This window comes from Ictidomys tridecemlineatus, chromosome 9, assembly GCF_052094955.1.
Source record: "Ictidomys tridecemlineatus isolate mIctTri1 chromosome 9, mIctTri1.hap1, whole genome shotgun sequence".
Lineage (NCBI taxonomy): Eukaryota > Metazoa > Chordata > Mammalia > Rodentia > Sciuridae > Ictidomys > Ictidomys tridecemlineatus.
The window spans coordinates 19,278,673-19,284,943 of NC_135485.1; the positions used below are offsets into that span (position 1 = coordinate 19,278,673).

The 6,271-nt window shown below is 43.2% G+C and overlaps 1 non-coding gene across 1 annotated transcript; it reads right to left on the reverse strand.

Annotated features, from left to right (window-relative positions):
• Positions 1-380: 380 nt before the first annotated feature.
• On the reverse strand, positions 381-487 carry LOC120892453 (U6 spliceosomal RNA). Its single transcript, XR_005737177.1, has one exon. It is a non-coding gene; the product is annotated as a U6 spliceosomal RNA (small nuclear RNA).
• Positions 488-6,271: the final 5,784 nt, after the last annotated feature.

Consider the following 6,271-nt stretch of genomic DNA (forward strand, 5'->3'; position numbering starts at 1 on the left):
GCCTGCATAAACATCAAATTGCCAGGGCCAAAGAATCCTGGAAAAAAAAAATCAAACACAATTGAAAGGAAAGGGTGAATATTTATTTTTTGTTTCTCAAGTCCACCTGAAACCCACTCAGTGACTCATTTTCAGTTCTCATTATTTCTTTTAATCCTGGAGTTAGAGCTTATTTGCCTTGTAGAATTGCACAATCTGGAGGAATCCTTGTTGGCATTCTTTCAATCTCTTGTGTATTTTACTAACCTTGGCTAACAAATAGTAGAAAAAGATAATGTTATGAACACACAGGAGGGAAAAAGATGAACGAAAACTAGTTTAGAAATGTCTGTGCAGCACAGGGCTCCTAATCTATCTATCTTTCTTTTTTTTCAAGTTGTAAAAGTATGGAATGCTTTGTGAATTTATGTATCACCCTTGCACAGGGGACATGCTGATTTTCTCTGTATCATTCCAATTTTAGTATATATGCTGCTGATGTGAACACCAGGGCTCCTAATTTCTAACGTGAGTTATCAGTGAGGCTTTCTTAGATGCACCATCGGATCATGTTCATATCCTCAGAGGCTCCCATCGCCATTTACAGCAGGTTTCTCATACTTTTTGGATATGTGAGCCTGTAAATAATAATAAAGATATTGTCACTCTGTATGGGATGTACCAAAGACATGAATTAAATCATTCTATTTGGCCTTTATATGTTTGACTTTTGAAGTGCAAAGGATCTTTTGACATGTTTCTTAAGGATTTTGATGAGATAAATGCAAGTTATAATGAATAATAACAGCTGGCTGTGGTGGCTTGGGAGGCTGAGGTAGGAGGATCACAAGTTCAAAGCCAGGTTCAGCAACTTAGGGAAGCCCTAAGCAATTTAGCAAGATCCTACTGTAGCAATTATATTACAGTATTGTCCTATGTCCTTTAAATGTAGTAACATTTTGAATCTCCACAGCACCCCTATGAAATTTATACTATTGTCTTCACTTTACAGGTGAGGAAACTGCCCTCTAAATCACTTGCTTAAGGTCTTACAGCTGGAAACCCATTTGCAATGTGGCACTAGAGCCAGTGTTGAACTGTGTCACATGTTTCAGAAAATAGTAATGACCCCCTAACTAGCTTGAACTGCTTCTTGCCCACTGAAGACACAGTCAGGGTCTCCCAAATTCATCATTTTTACTACTTAAATATTTCACTTATTGAATTGAAAAAAAAAAAGGACCTATATGCCATTACTCTCTGGATTAAAACAAACAAACAAAACCCCTGGAGTTAAGTTGTACTCAAGTTTTATAACATGATTCTCAAAGCATAATTCATGAACAAAATATCCATCAGAATCCCTGACACACCTATTACCCCTGCCTCTTCTTCAGCACTCATTTAGAGTCTTGGAGAGTGGGACCCAGGTGGTTTTGGTGTCCGTTAACTTTTGAGGACACAATTCTATCAGGTCCTTCTTAGATGCCTGCACCTCTTCATATGCACCAATCCCCCACCTGGGCTTCCTCTGAATGTAAGGGGTGCTTTCACACCTCTGAGTCTGTGCTGGCAGTTTCCTGTGCTTATCAAGTTTCCTCCTCTTACTGTCAGTTGAACTCCCACTCCAGTCAGAGTCAGCTCAAGAGTCATCTCTGCAAAGGCTTTCCTGGGTCTACCAGGCAAGAAGAGTTAGCCGCTTTTTCCATTGTATTCCAATGCCATTGATTCAGACCTCAGTTCTAGCAGAGTGATTCTGCAACTGGTCTGTGCACTTTGGTAACCAGGGAGTCCCCAGGGGTTAGGGTCTTTGTGTCTATCTTTGTCAAACACTGAAGATGCCTGACCTGAAGTGGTAGATACAATAAACATGCCGATTGAAAGGACCACGAATTCAGTTCTGCCATTTTAATTGCACTGAGATAACAGACCATGTCTGTAACTTTTATTAGAAAATAATTCCTCTAGAGTAGAAGAAAGGAAAAAATTTTGACTGTTTTTTTTTTTGCTTATTTCACATTTATTCCACTTTTTTTTTCTATTTTCCCCTCTTTTTCTTATGTTTTATATTTTGAGTGGGCAATACATACACATGTACAGAGTTCAAAGAATCCAAGAAAATAGAGAAAAGAAAGTAGAAAGTGAGAAAATTTAACTTCTCACCTACATTTGCCAACAGTTGAGCCTCTTGTGGGGAGGTAGTCACTGTTATTTTTTAATGTATTCTTCCAGAACTATTTCAGACACATATACGCAAATATTAATATATGTATCTATCACTATTTTGCATGCTTTTTAAACTTTATGATCCATTCATGTAACTTATAAGCAGTCTCTGAATATGAATGGACCCATATTATTCCATTCTATGAATTTATTGTGATTTTAAAAAATAAGCCATCTCTTGGATGGAATAACTACTCAGCAGCAGAGCACCTGCTGAGCTATATTCAAGGCTCTGAATTCAGCCCAAGACATACCTTATTGACATTTAGGTTGTTACCAGTATTTTTTTTTTACCTTCAATAATAATGCAATACATAGGTAATTTCACACATGTGTGAGTGCATTTGTAGGATTAAACTTCTAAACATGGACTTGTAGGATTCATAGGTAGTGATAAATATGGCAAAGTGGTTTCCATAAAGATTACATTCATTTCCACATCCACTAGCAAGTCATCAAAATAGCTAGTTCTTCATCTCCTGCTAAGTGTTTTCTTTCCTGAGGTTCTAAAATGAGAGTACAATAAACTCTTTATTAAAGGAAGTGTAACCTCATCTACTGATCTCAGAAGTAAAGACTAGTTTCTTTCTTTTTATTCTTTAGGAAGCTCCATACACTTTTTTTCCTTCCTGGGTAGGCTGATACTGGGGTGGTCATTGTTGGTGTGACCCCAATATTGGTTTTGAACCAGGAGGCCTAGTGAGTTTTCAGAATCATTTCTACTATGCCCTAAAGTGGGATACACCCTATTTCTCCTATTCCTGAAAACTTACCATGTACCAGGCATTGTTCCAGAGGCTGAGGCTTGAACAATGAATTAGACAGGCAAAAGTCTCTGCCCTCATGAAAGATACATTATAATGGGAGGAGGCAGACAGAGAACACAACACAGGAGTATGAGCTATGGTGTTTCTTTGTGATGAATGTCATGAGCAAAATGAAGAAAGAAGAGGGTGAGGACAATGAGAGCCATTCTAGTGAAGGATGGTCAGGGAAGACCTCATGAGAAGGTGACATTTGAGTTAAGACCAAAGGAGGGAGCCATAAGGTGTCTAAGTGAATGGCATTCTGGGTAGAGAAAAGAACCAAAGCCTGGGGTTGAGAGTGTGCCTGGTGCGTCCCAGGAGCCGCAAGGAAGAAGGGTGGTTGGTGCTTAACAAGTGAGGTGAAGTCATAGAGGTGAGATGGCAGGCTGGGTTGCAGCGGTCTTCACAGTGAGATGGTAAGACCTTTGTACAGTTCTAGAGGTTATCTCAGAACGGCCCACAGAGAACAGACTGAGGGAAGGTAAGAATGGAAGAATGGAGCACTAAACAGGAAGCTTATGGTGAACCAGGTGGGAAATGAGATGGATTAAACTAGACTGGTGTTAGGACAGTGGGTATGTTTTGAAGGTGAAGTACTATGGTTTGGATATGGATGAAGGGTATTCCTTCAAGGTTCATGTGTTAGAATCTTGGTCCCTGAGGTGATGATGTGAGATGGCCCATGGCGAATTACTTAGGTTGTTGAGGGTACTGCCTTCTGAAGGAACTAATGCTGGTCTCATGGAGTGAACAAAAGTAAGTTGTTAAAAATGAAGACAGCTTGGTGAGGTGGGCTTCTGTAATCTCAGTGACTCAGGAGGCTGAGTCAGAAGGATTGCAAGTTTGAGACCAGCCTCAGAAACTTAGTGAGACCCTGTCTCAACATAAAAAATAAAAAGGGCTGGGGATATAGCTCAGTAGTAAAGTGCACCTGGGTTTAAAAAAGAAGAAAAAGTGAAGAAGACTAAGTTCCTTTCCAGTCTCTGGTTTTCTCTCACCCCATGCAAGTGATCTCTGTTACCCATGTGTTCTTACCATTTTGACAACATTTGCCATTAAGTCCTTACTAGAGTCAAGTAGGCATTTTGTTATAGTAACAGAAAATGGATTAATACATGCAAACAGCATGTTTTCCTGCATGATTGGATTTCAGGTGTGAGAGACAAGCAAGAATGTCTCCAGGATTCTTAGCTGAAGTGGAAGGAAGGAGTTGCCATTTATTGAGATGGGGAAAGGTTGTGAGTGGAACTGTTTCAGGGTGAAGGTGAGGTGTTACGATTAGATTTGTGGTTACAATGGCTTTCTGAGTTTTCTGGGACTCTCAGGTGGCCTTGGTTCCAAATCAGATCATGGCCTGTCCTAGATCATGGCTGAAATGCCTTTTTGGATGAAGGTTTCAAGGAATGTATCCAAGGATACTGTCCTTTCTTGAGCTCTTCTTTTCCAAATCAAACTTGCAATGATATATTGTATTAAATGTTGTTACATTTCCTCTTTCTGTGCCAAGTATATAATCAAAAGAAATAGTCAAATACAAATACACAGAAAACCTTGAAAACAACTAAAAAATTTGATTTCCCTGCCACTATATAATCAGCAGAACTCGGGCCTCTATTAGAGGATTCAGTGTTCCAAATATAAAAATTAAATTCAATTCTATATTTGCAGATCCCTGATATCAGCAAAGCACTAGTTCCTGAACAATGCCAGGCTAGGCTGGTTGGAAACCACACCAGGTCAATCTGAAAAGCAGCTGACTGGAGAATGTAATCGGGAACTCATTAGACATTATCCAAAAAGAAGTGATGCACTTAAAACGATAGTCACTAAAGAACTTAATGATTCCTAAAACGGGGCTGTTTATTACAACCACTACAACAAAAGCATGGAAAGGGGAAGGAAAGCAAAACCATTACTTTAAGCCACATTAGTGGGACAAAAAAAGAACATAGTGATTACTTTATAAGGCTAGGAAGAAACTGAAGGAAAGAAAGAAAAAATTAGTGTCCTTTTTATACCAGGCAACAATGTGAGAGTGCTGGATCAGATTTTCTGCGCCCCCCCCCCCCCATTTACACCACGGCCAGCAGGAAGATCAGAAAACCATGCACTGCTAAAGAAGAACATTTGCTAAAGGAATATGAACTTGTTTTAAAGCAAGTGAAGTGGTGGCCAGACTAGGTGACTCAGAGGCATGACTCAAACCCGACACTTGGGGGCTGTCTGTCAGCTCCTGGAGGCTGGGGGCGCGACGTCTAACACGTTTCAGGAAAGTACCAGGCTCGTGGAGGGCGACAGGAAACCTCCCGGGAGTCTGGGCTGGGGCTCCTGCAGCCCTAGAACATAACCTCTCACTCTCCGCTTCTGGGGAAGTTCCTAATCTCCAGGCTCCCCCACCCACCCATTTTTTTCCATCAAGTCTCCCAGGGAGTGTGTGTGTTTGTGCGCTAGACCTCGGGCCTCCGTCCCCCGCCCCTTGCTCCCGGCCACGCGCCCACTCGCCCCGCCTCCGCAGCAAGCCGCTCCCTTCCCACCCCGGCAGCGCCCGCCGCCCGGGCACGCGCGGCACGAACAGCGCCTGGAGCTGCTTAAGACACCTGTCCAGCCTGGGCTCCGCGAGATTTGACGCGAAAGCATAGGCAACAGGGGGGCACGTTCTCGCGAGGCTTAGAAAATTTCCCACGGCCTATGTTGTGTCTGAGCGGAGTAGTGGAAGGCGGTAGGAAGGCGGTGTAGCGTGAGACTGGACTGCCCGCATTAGGCACATGCGCATTGTCGTTTGCGCGTGCCGCGCCAATCCTGCAGCGCCTTCAGCAGATTTCAGGCTGCGGATTCCAGTTCTCCGGGTTTTGGGGCTCCCTGTTGGAGGCCGTGCTCAATCTGGGAATCTCTAGGAAAGAAAAGGGCGAGGGAGGGGGAAACCAGGTGCTGCAGGTAGGGGGGATAAGGGGCGGGGTTCCGGCCCTGCACCTTGCCATTAAATGCCTAGCCGGCCTCGTTTGCTGGGGCTTTCGGACTTAGGCCGCCTGAAGAAAGTTTCGGGCTGCATGCAGTGTCCTCGGCTGCGTGAGGCCCACGAGAGCATCCGTCTTCTGTGCATCTCCATAAACTCCTGGGCTCACAGGCAGCTGGAGGCTCCGATGTGCTCCTAGAGAGGCTCCCACTGCAGGCAGCTCATCTCTCTGCTCCGTTCATCAGGAGCTTTAAGCAGGTCTGATTCAAGGGTGACAGAGCGTGGCTTTCAATTCCAGCTCAGGTTT